Here is an 11,043-nt window from a genome sequence, read left to right on the forward strand (position 1 = left end):
CTGATGTACTCTATGGCTCAGTGTGTAATAAGGAAACCAGGAGAGCGGTGAGGATTTCTCAGTACATAAATAGCTCCGTAGTTTGGTTTCAGTGGCAGAAGATGAAACCATCATGGAAAACCTCAGTGACCACTATAATAAACTAACATACACATGTATAATACAAAACATTTTAAATAAAACATGATAGTATTATTTAAATAAGCACCAGCTATGACATAATTTCATTTTCTATGTATTTGTTTCCAGTTTAATGTGCAGTATCTGTATCCTATTTTCTGTCTTATTAAATCATTAAAGCAATCATTTCTATTCCCCTCTGATTCTTGTTGCCCATTTATCAATGATTTTTAGCTGTTTAAAACTCATTCCGTATGATAAATGTTGCTCCAGTCAATCAGCTCCCAACTGTCATTTTTAAACACATGACAGCTGGGAGATGATTGACTGGAGCACATATGCAACAGGTTTTGAATAGCTGATAAATGGGCATCTAAGTCTACTGCCACATCTAACTAAGCTGCTCTTGTCTTTGTCCAGTTACTAACCTCAGCCAAGTATGTTTCTCCTGCCAGTTGTTTCTACTCCTGCCGGTGAGCTTTGTGTCTCCAGGTATTGAAGGAGAATGAGGGAGGCAGCAGCCAAGCCGGGATATAGGCAGTTGATACCATTATGACATCACAGCATGACCTCACAGACCCCACCAGGCCAGCCAGCACTGGTTCTTTCTGGTTTGAGGCCCATTATGACATCACAGCATGACCTCACAGACTCCACTACACTGGCCACTGGTTTGAGGCTCCTGTCTTTTGTGTGACTGACATAAGGGAAATGTGATATCACTCCTTATTTAAAGTTATTACATTCACATTAGAATATGAGTTATTATTTTATGGCAGGGTTTCCGTATTGATCTTTGATTATGTGTGACTTTGTATAAACCCAATGTTCACTGTGCTTTCACTGATTTTTAATGTTACAGTGTATCCGCAATAAACTCAATTAAGGATAAAGCACTGCTTATGGCACTGACCTCAGTCAGAAGTATTAGGATTCTGTTAGTTAAACATCATATTGGCCATAAGAGTCAACACAACATCTCTCTCCCTTCCCCGTTAGGCTCGGCAGTGAAGCTATGGAAGGTGGTGTTACTTCATGCTGGCTGCTCCCCTGCTGTTGCTGACTGCTGAGGTGCCTCTCTCATAGTGAAGGGCTGGCCCCATTTTTCTGTGCCAGATTCTTAGGGCCTGGTACGGGTGTCCCCTATGACCCCTCCTGTCGTCGGGCCTGCTTGTGTCTCTGTGTCAGTTTCTGTTCGCAACCATGTGGACACAACCTTGTTTTACTTGGCATAAGAGACATTGGAGGGGGGGGGGGGGGGGGGCAGGTAACTAATTACAAATGTTCCCTTATGCCAGTGGTTTCCAAACTTTTTTGAATCACGGCGCCCTAGAATATCAGAATTTTTTTCACGGCACCCCAGGCCAAAAATTTCTTATTTAGAAATTTAGACAGAAATATTACATTAAGTAGATCGCATTCATATGTCATCCTTAGGGTCAGTTGTGTGGTGAGGGACAAGATTTTCTTCTGTTTGGCCACATATTTTATGACTGGCAGCCACCAGCACTGGTTTTGCCTATTATATTGACCATGAATAATTTGAATTGGTCCTGGACCACCAACACAGGGCACCCCTGCAAGTGTCCCGAGACACCCCAGGTAGCCACGGCACACAGTTTGGGAACCTCTGTCTTAGAGAAAAAACTACTTTGCAGAAGACTCTTGTGTGGGTGCACTCTTGTTTTCGTTATATGATTGTAGATTAAAACATAGCTTTTATTAATTCATTTAAAATAAATCCTCACTCTTATACTCCACCATGTTTGGTTAATAGGATATATTTATATCTCAATGCACTCAAAGTGCTTCAAAAAATTGGAAATGTTCTGGTTAGTCTATCACCAAAAGACTTGTAGGGGGATGTAGACACTATAGTTCTACATCCATTCCTAACCAACCAGTACAAGCGAAGCTTGTTTTAATGAGACCTCAATGGGTCAAAATTAATCGGACCAGTTTTATCAAGAGTATGCGTCGTAGCAGAATTATATACATATATTGGGGTTGCCTGCTAATTGCCCCCGTATTTTACAAGACAATAAGTTTTGCTAATTTTTTGCCTTTGGATATCTAGCAGAAAAGAGAAGAAAAACAGAAGAGAAGGGGGAAAAGAAAAAGGGGGGAGAGAAAAAGTGGTGATCCTGCTGTTGGTATCTGGTCGGAGGGGGTCATCGATTACAACACCGGGTATTCCCTGGGGGTCTCCCTCACGGGTACTGACCCAGCCCACCACCGTTTTGCTTCCAAGATCGGACGAGATCGGGCTCTGTCGGTGGGGTATGGTAGTAACTTTTGACGCAATTGGTCGACCCACCAATGAGAGTGCACCGATTAGAGATTTCAGAAAAAGGCAAATGCGGATCTGCTGTCTACGTTAGACGCAGGTTTTCACCTGTGAATCATAAATGAGAGTCCGCTGATATAAGAAATTTTTTTTGAGGCTGCAGATGAAGATAAAGGTAAGTTTTTTAGGGTAAGAGTACACGATCAGTATATGCTAGATGTGACTTGTGTTAAAATAACACCAGTTGATCCCACCTATAACCGCCATGTGTTGTGCCGCTAGGCAGGGAACATTAAGAGATCGATGTCACAGAGATCATGTGTTATTTACAATAGGTACTGACAATTTGTTTGATAATTTAGACATACATATATTATATCTAAAATCTCTGCTGTGAGCTAGATGGGACTGAAGGGGCTAAAGCACATATCCCAAGAGAGACTCCCCCAAGAAGAAAACGTTTTTTTATATATGATTATGATTGCAACCCAAAATATGGGGCTGTTGCACTAGGAAAGACAAATATTAGGGGGGAAGTGTGTCCAATCAAACAAAAAATGTCATCTGCTCTCTGGTTATCTATATGGTAACAGATAATGATAAACAATATGAGCAAAAAATATACAAAAGAGAGGGTAGACAGGTACATTTCTCATGTCCCGTCTATAGCAGGCAAAAAATGATACTGTATCTATCTGAAAACATCTGAATAGGTTTGATATTTGTTAATTGATATTAGTTACAACAAGTTTGAACAAAGTTTCTATATGGAAAGAATGATACAGAAAAAATACCAGCCCCTGCCCAGGTCCCTGGGTCAGTCTGGAGTCAGACAGATCTGCATCATACTCCTGATGTCCGTGGTCAGAGGAGAAAAACGCGTTTCACCCGTCTTGCGGGCTTGTTCACTTCCAATGCTGTTAATTGGGGTGATAAGTCAGGTTTAAATACCTGTTGCTGAGAGCCCAGCCAATCACTGGGATCCGTGATTCAGCCGCCTGATTGGTTACAGGCACATTGCTTAGGCTTGCGGAAGTGACGTTCTTCCACTGGTTGCTAAGTTACCATCAAGTGTTTATGTGTTGCTGGAGTGCCGTGTATGAATATAAAATAGTGTCCAGGCTTCTTGTCACTGCGCCTCCAGACTCACTAATGGCCGCATCACTGGTCCACTTAGTATCTCCCCCGGCAATCCAGGCAGGGAAGGCACATGTAGTTGGATAAATGCCTAGGTGTCCCGTTGCCAGGCATTGCCAGGTCTCCCCGGCTTCAGAAAGTGACGTCACCACTAGAGATGAACTTCAGTTTTTTTTACACGGGGCCAAGCGACTCGGATCTTCCCGCCTTGCTCGGTTAACCCGAGCGCGCCCGAACGTCATCATCCCGCTGTCGGATTCTCGCGAGGCTCGGATTCTATCGCGAGACTCGGATTCTATATAAGGAGCCGCGCGTCGCCGCCATTTTCACACGTGCATTGAGATTGATAGGGAGAGGACGTGGCTGGCGTCCTCTCCGTTTATAGAGAGTGAGACTACTAGAGTAGAGAGAGACACAGTATTATTTACTTTAGTAATTTTGGGGAGCATTAGGAGGAGTACTACTACTTGCTGAAGTGATAGTGTGACTGTATATCTGACTTGTGGGGGAGACAGTGGGGAGCAGTTAGAGTCTGAGAGCAGGAGTACATATTTTAACGTACAGTGCACACTTTTGCTGGCACTCTGCTGCCAGAGTGCCACACTGCCATTGTGACCACACTGACCACCAGTATATATTGTGATTGTCTGCTTAGGAGTACTACTTGCAAGTTGCTGATAGTGTGACCAGTGACCTGACCACCAGTTTAATTAATCACCACCAGTTTAATATATATATATATATATATATATATAATTGTATATAATATATATATAATTGTATATGTATACCACCTACCCGTGTTTTTTTTTTTCCTTTCTTCTTGATACATACTACTATAGTAGCTTACTGTAGCAGTCTGCGGTGCTGCTGAGCTGACAGTGTCCAGCAGGTCCGTCATCAGTCATTACATAATAAATATATATACCTGTCCGGCTGCAGTACTAGTGATATTATATATATATATATATATATATATATATATACATATTAATTTCATCTCATTATCATCCAGTCTATATTAGCAGCAGACACAGTACGGTAGTCCACGGCTGTAGCTACCTCTGTGTCGGCAGTCGCTGGTCCATCCATAATTGTATACCACCTACCCGTGGTTTTTTTTTTCTCTTTCTTCTTGATACATACTACTATAGTAGCTTACTGTAGCAGTCTGCGGTGCTGCTGAGCTGACAGTGTCCAGCAGGTCCGTCATCAGTCATTACATAATAAATATATATACCTGTCCGGCTGCAGTACTAGTGATATTATATATATATATATATATATTAATTTCATCTCATTATCATCCAGTCTATATTAGCAGCAGACACAGTACGGTAGTCCACGGCTGTAGCTACCTCTGTGTCGGCAGTCGCTGGTCCATCCATAATTGTATACCACCTACCCGTGGATTTTTTTTTCTCTTTCTTCTTGATACATACTACTATAGTAGCTTACTGTAGCAGTCTGCGGTGCTGCTGAGCTGACAGTGTCCAGCAGGTCCGTCATCAGTCATTACATAATAAATATATATACCTGTCCGGCTGCAGTACTAGTGATATTATATATATATATATATTAATTTCATCTCATTATCATCCAGTCTATATTAGCAGCAGACACAGTACGGTAGTCCACGGCTGTAGCTACCTCTGTGTCGGCAGTCGCTGGTCCATCCATAATTGTATACCACCTACCCGTGGTTTTTTTTTTTCTCTTTCTTCTTGATACATACTACTATAGTAGCTTACTGTAGCAGTCTGCGGTGCTGCTGAGCTGACAGTGTCCAGCAGGCCGGTCATCAGTCATTACATAATAAATATATATACCTGTCCGGCTGCAGTACTAGTGATATTATATATATATATATATATATATTAATTTCATCTCATTATCATCCAGTCTATATTAGCAGCAGACACAGTACGGTAGTCCACGGCTGTAGCTACCTCTGTGTCGGCAGTCGCTGGTCCATCCATAATTGTATACCACCTACCCGTGGTTTTTTTTTTCTCTTTCTTCTTGATACATACTACTATAGTAGCTTACTGTAGCAGTCTGCGGTGCTGCTGAGCTGACAGTGTCCAGCAGGTCCGTCATCAGTCATTACATAATAAATATATATACCTGTCCGGCTGCAGTACTAGTGATATTATATATATATATATATATATATTAATTTCATCTCATTATCATCCAGTCTATATTAGCAGCAGACACAGTACGGTAGTCCACGGCTGTAGCTACCTCTGTGTCGGCAGTCGTTGGTCCATCCATAATTGTATACCACCTACCCGTGGTTTTTTTTTTTCTCTTTCTTCTTGATACATACTACTATAGTAGCTTACTGTAGCAGTCTGCGGTGCTGCTGAGCTGACAGTGTCCAGCAAGTCCGTCATCAGTCATTACATAATAAATATATATACCTGTCCGGCTGCAGTACTAGTGATATTATATATATATATATATATATATTAATTTCATCTCATTATCATCCAGTCTATATTAGCAGCAGACACAGTACGGTAGTCCACGGCTGTAGCTACCTCTGTGTCGGCAGTCGCTCGTCCATCCATAAGTATACTAGTATCCATCCATCTCCATTGTTTACCAGAGGTGCCTTTTAGTTGTGCCTATTAAAATATGGAGAACAAAAATGTTGAGGTTCCAAAATTAGGGAAAGATCAAGATCCACTTCCACCTCGTGCTGAAGCTGCTGCCACTAGTCATGGCCGAGACGATGAAATGCCAGCAACGTCGTCTTCCAAGGCCGATGCCCAATGTCATAGTACAGAGCATGTAAAATCCAAAACACCAAATATCAGTAAAAAAAGGACTCCAAAATCTAAAATAAAATTGTCGGAGGAGAAGCGTAAACTTGCCAATATGCCATTTACCACACGGAGTGGCAAGGAACAGCTGAGGCCCTGGCCTATGTTCATGGCTAGTGGTTCAGCTTCACATGAGGATGGAAGCACTCAGCCTCTCGCTAGAAAAATGAAAAGACTCAAGCTGGCAAAAGCACCGCAAAGAACTGTGCGTTCTTCCAAATCCCAAATCCACAAGGAGAGTCCAATTGTGTCGGTTGCGATGCCTGACCTTCCCAACACTGGACGTGAAGAGCATGCGCCTTCCACCATTTGCACGCCCCCTGCAAGTGCTGGAAGGAGCACCCGCAGTCCAGTTCCTGATAGTCAGATTGAAGATGTCAGTGTTGAAGTACACCAGGATGAGGAGGATATGGGTGTTGCTGGCGCTGGGGAGGAAATTGACAAGGAGGATTCTGATGGTGAGGTGGTTTGTTTAAGTCAGGCACCCGGGGAGACACCTGTTGTCCGTGGGAGGAATAGGGCCGTTGACATGCCTGGTGAAAATACCAAAAAAATCAGCTCTTCGGTGTGGAAGTATTTCAACAGAAATGCGGACAACATTTGTCAAGCCGTGTGTTGCCTTTGTCAAGCTGTAATAAGTAGGGGTAAGGACGTTAACCACCTCGGAACATCCTCCCTTATACGTCACCTGCAGCGCATTCATAATAAGTCAGTGACAAGTTCAAAAACTTTGGGCGACAGCGGAAGCAGTCCACTGACCAGTAAATCCCTTCCTCTTGTAACCAAGCTCACGCAAACCACCCCACCAACTCCCTCAGTGTCAATTTCCTCCTTCCCCAGGAATGCCAATAGTCCTGCAGGCCATGTCACTGGCAATTCTGATGAGTCCTCTCCTGCCTGGGATTCCTCCGATGCATCCTTGCGTGTAATGCCTACTGCTGCTGGCGCTGCTGTTGTTGCTGCTGGGAGTCGATGGTCATCCCAGAGGGGAAGTCGTAAGCCCACTTTTACTACTTCCACCAAGCAATTGACTGTCCAACAGTCCTTTGCGAGGAAGATGAAATATCACAGCAGTCATCCTGCTGCAAAGCGGATAACTGAGGCCTTGGCATCCTGGGTGGTGAGAAACGTGGTTCCGGTATCCATCATTACTGCAGAGCCAACTAGAGACTTGTTGGAGGTACTGTGTCCCCGGTACCAAATACCATCTAGGTTCCATTTCTCTAGGCAGGCGATACCGAAAATGTACACAGACCTCAGAAAAAGAGTCACCAGTGTCCTAAAAAATGCAGCTGTACCCAATGTCCACTTAACCACGGACATGTGGACAAGTGGAGCAGGGCAGGGTCAGGACTATATGACTGTGACAGCCCACTGGGTAGATGTATGGACTCCCGCCGCAAGAACAGCAGCGGCGGCACCAGTAGCAGCATCTCGCAAACGCCAACTCTTTCCTAGGCAGGCTACGCTTTGTATCACCGGTTTCCAGAATACGCACACAGCTGAAAACCTCTTACGGCAACTGAGGAAGATCATTGCGGAATGGCTTACCCCAATTGGACTCTCCTGTGGATTTGTGGCATCGGACAACGCCAGCAATATTGTGTGTGCATTAAATATGGGCAAATTCCAGCACGTCCCATGTTTTGCATATACCTTGAATTTGGTGGTGCAGAATTTTTTAAAAAACGACAGGGGCGTGCAAGAGATGCTGTCGGTGGCCAGAAGAATTGCGGAACACTTTCGGCGTACAGGCACCACGTACAGAAGACTGGAGCACCACCAAAAACGCCTGAACCTGCCCTGCCATCATCTGAAGCAAGAAGTGGTAACGAGGTGGAATTCAACCCTATATATGCTTCAGAGGTTGGAGGAGCAGCAAAAGGCCATTCAAGCCTATACAATTGAGCACGATATAGGAGGTGTAATGTACCTGTCTCAAGCGCAGTGGAGAATGATTTCAACGTTGTGCAAGGTTCTGCAACCTTTTGAACTTGCCACACGTGAAGTCAGTTCAGACACTGCCAGCCTGAGTCAGGTCATTCCCCTCATCAGGCTTTTGCAGAAGAAGCTGGAGGCATTGAAGGAGGAGCTAAAAGGGAGCGATTCCGCTAGGCATGTGGGACTTGTGGATGGAGCCCTTAATTCGCTTAACAAGGATTCACGGGTGGTCAATCTGTTGAAATCAGAGCACTACATTTTGGCCACCGTGCTCGATCCTAGATTTAAAACCTACCTTGGATCTCTCTTTCTGGCAGACACAAGTCTGCTGGGGTTCAAAGACCTGCTGGTGACAAAATTGTCAAGTCAAGCGGAACGCGACCTGTCAACATCTCCTCCTTCACATTCTCCCGCAACTGGGGGTGCGAGGAAAAGGCTCAGAATTCCGAGCCCACCCGCTGGCGGTGATGCAGGGCAGTCTGGAGCGACTGCTGATGCTGACATCTGGTCCGGACTGAAGGACCTGACAACGATTACGGACATGTCGTCTACTGTCACTGCATATGATTCTCTCCCCATTGAAAGAATGGTGGAGGATTATATGAGTGACCGCATCCAAGTAGGCACGTCAGACAGTCCGTACTTATACTGGCAGGAAAAAGAGGCAATTTGGAGGCCCTTGCACAAACTGGCTTTATTCTACCTAACTTGCCCTCCCACAAGTGTGTACTCCGAAAGAGTGTTTAGTGCCGCCGCTCACCTTGTCAGCAATCGGCGTACGAGGTTACTTCCAGAAAATGTGGAGAAGATGATGTTCATTAAAATGAATTATAATCAATTCCTCCATGGAGACATTGACCAGCAGCAATTGCCTCCACAAAGTACACAGGGAGCTGAGATGGTGGATTCCAGTGGGGACGAATTGATAATCTGTGAGGAGCGGGATGTACACGGTGATATATCGGAGGATGATGATGAGGTGGACATCTTGCCTCTGTAGAGCCAGTTTGTGCAAGGAGAGATTAATTGCTTCTTTTTCGGTGGGGGTCCAAACCAACCCATCATTTCAGTCACAGTCGTGTGGCAGACCCTGTCACTGAAATGATGGGTTGGTTAAAGTGTGCATGTCCTGTTTATACAACATAAGGGTGGGTGGGAGGGCCCAAGGACAATTCCATCTTGCACCTCTTTTTTCTTTCATTTTTATTTGCGTCGTGTGCTGTTTGGGGAGTGTTTTTTGGAAGGGCCATCCTGCGTGACACTGCAGTGCCACTCCTAGATGGGCCAGGTGTTTGTGTCGGCCACTAGGGTCGCTTATCTTACTCACACAGCTACCTCATTGCGCCTCTTTTTTTCTTCTTTGCGTCATGTGCTGTTTGGGGAGTGTTTTTTGGAAGGGCCATCCTGCGTGACACTGCAGTGCCACTCCTAGATGGGCCAGGTGTTTGTGTCGGCCACTAGGGTCGCTTAGCTTACTCACACAGCTACCTCATTGCGCCTCTTTTTTTCTTCTTTGCGTCATGTGCTGTATGGGGAGTGTTTTTTGGAAGGGCCATCCTGCGTGACACTGCAGTGCCACTCCTAGATGGGCCAGGTGTTTGTGTCGGCCACTAGGGTCGCTTAGCTTACTCACACAGCTACCTCATTGCGCCTCTTTTTTTCTTCTTTGCGTCATGTGCTGTTTGGGGAGTGTTTTTTGGAAGGGCCATCCTGCGTGACACTGCAGTGCCACTCCTAGATGGGCCAGGTGTTTGTGTCGGCCACTAGGGTCGCTTATCTTACTCACACAGCTATCTCATTGCGCCTCTTTTTTTCTTCTTTGCGTCATGTGCTGTTTGGGGAGTGTTTTTTGGAAGGGCCATCCTGCGTGACACTGCAGTGCCACTCCTAGATGGGCCAGGTGTTTGTGTCGGCCACTAGGGTCGCTTAGCTTACTCACACAGCTACCTCATTGCGCCTCTTTTTTTCTTCTTTGCGTCATGTGCTGTATGGGGAGTGTTTTTTGGAAGGACCATCCTGCGTGACACTGCAGTGCCACTCCTAGATTGGCCAGGTGTTTGTGTCGGCCACTAGGGTCGCTTAGCTTACTCACACAGCTACCTCATTGCGCCTCTTTTTTTCTTCTTTGCGTCATGTGCTGTTTGGGGAGTGTTTTTTGGAAGGGCCATCCTGCGTGACACTGCAGTGCCACTCCTAGATGGGCCAGGTGTTTGTGTCGGCCACTAGGGTCGCTTATCTTACTCACACAGCTACCTCATTGCGCCTCTTTTTTTCTTCTTTGCGTCATGTGCTGTTTGGGGAGTGTTTTTTGGAAGGGCCATCCTGCGTGACACTGCAGTGCCACTCCTAGATGGGCCAGGTGTTTGTGTCGGCCACTAGGGTCGCTTATCTTACTCACACAGCTACCTCATTGCGCATCTTTTTTTTCTTCTTTGCGTCATGTGCTGTTTGGGGAGTGTTTTTTGGAAGGGCCATCCTGCGTGACACTGCAGTGCCACTCCTAGATGGGCCAGGTGTTTGTGTCGGCCACTAGGGTCGCTTAGCTTAGTCATCCAGCGACCTCGGTGCAAATTTTAGGACTAAAAATAATATTGTGAGGTGTGAGGTATTCAGAATAGACTGAAAATGAGTGGAAATTATGGTTTTTGAGGTTAATAATACTTTGGGATCAAAATGACCCCCAAATTCCATGATTTAAGCTGTTTTTTAGTGTTTTTTGAAAAAAAC

At 45.1% G+C, this 11,043-nt stretch overlaps 1 pseudogene; it reads right to left on the reverse strand.

Moving 5' to 3' along the window:
* Positions 1–2,295: 2,295 nt before the first annotated feature.
* Positions 2,296–2,414, reverse strand: LOC134949334 (5S ribosomal RNA; annotated as a pseudogene).
* Positions 2,415–11,043: the final 8,629 nt, after the last annotated feature.

The sequence above is a fragment of the Pseudophryne corroboree genome, chromosome 1 (genome assembly GCF_028390025.1).
Source record: "Pseudophryne corroboree isolate aPseCor3 chromosome 1, aPseCor3.hap2, whole genome shotgun sequence".
Taxonomy (NCBI): Eukaryota; Metazoa; Chordata; class Amphibia; order Anura; family Myobatrachidae; genus Pseudophryne; species Pseudophryne corroboree.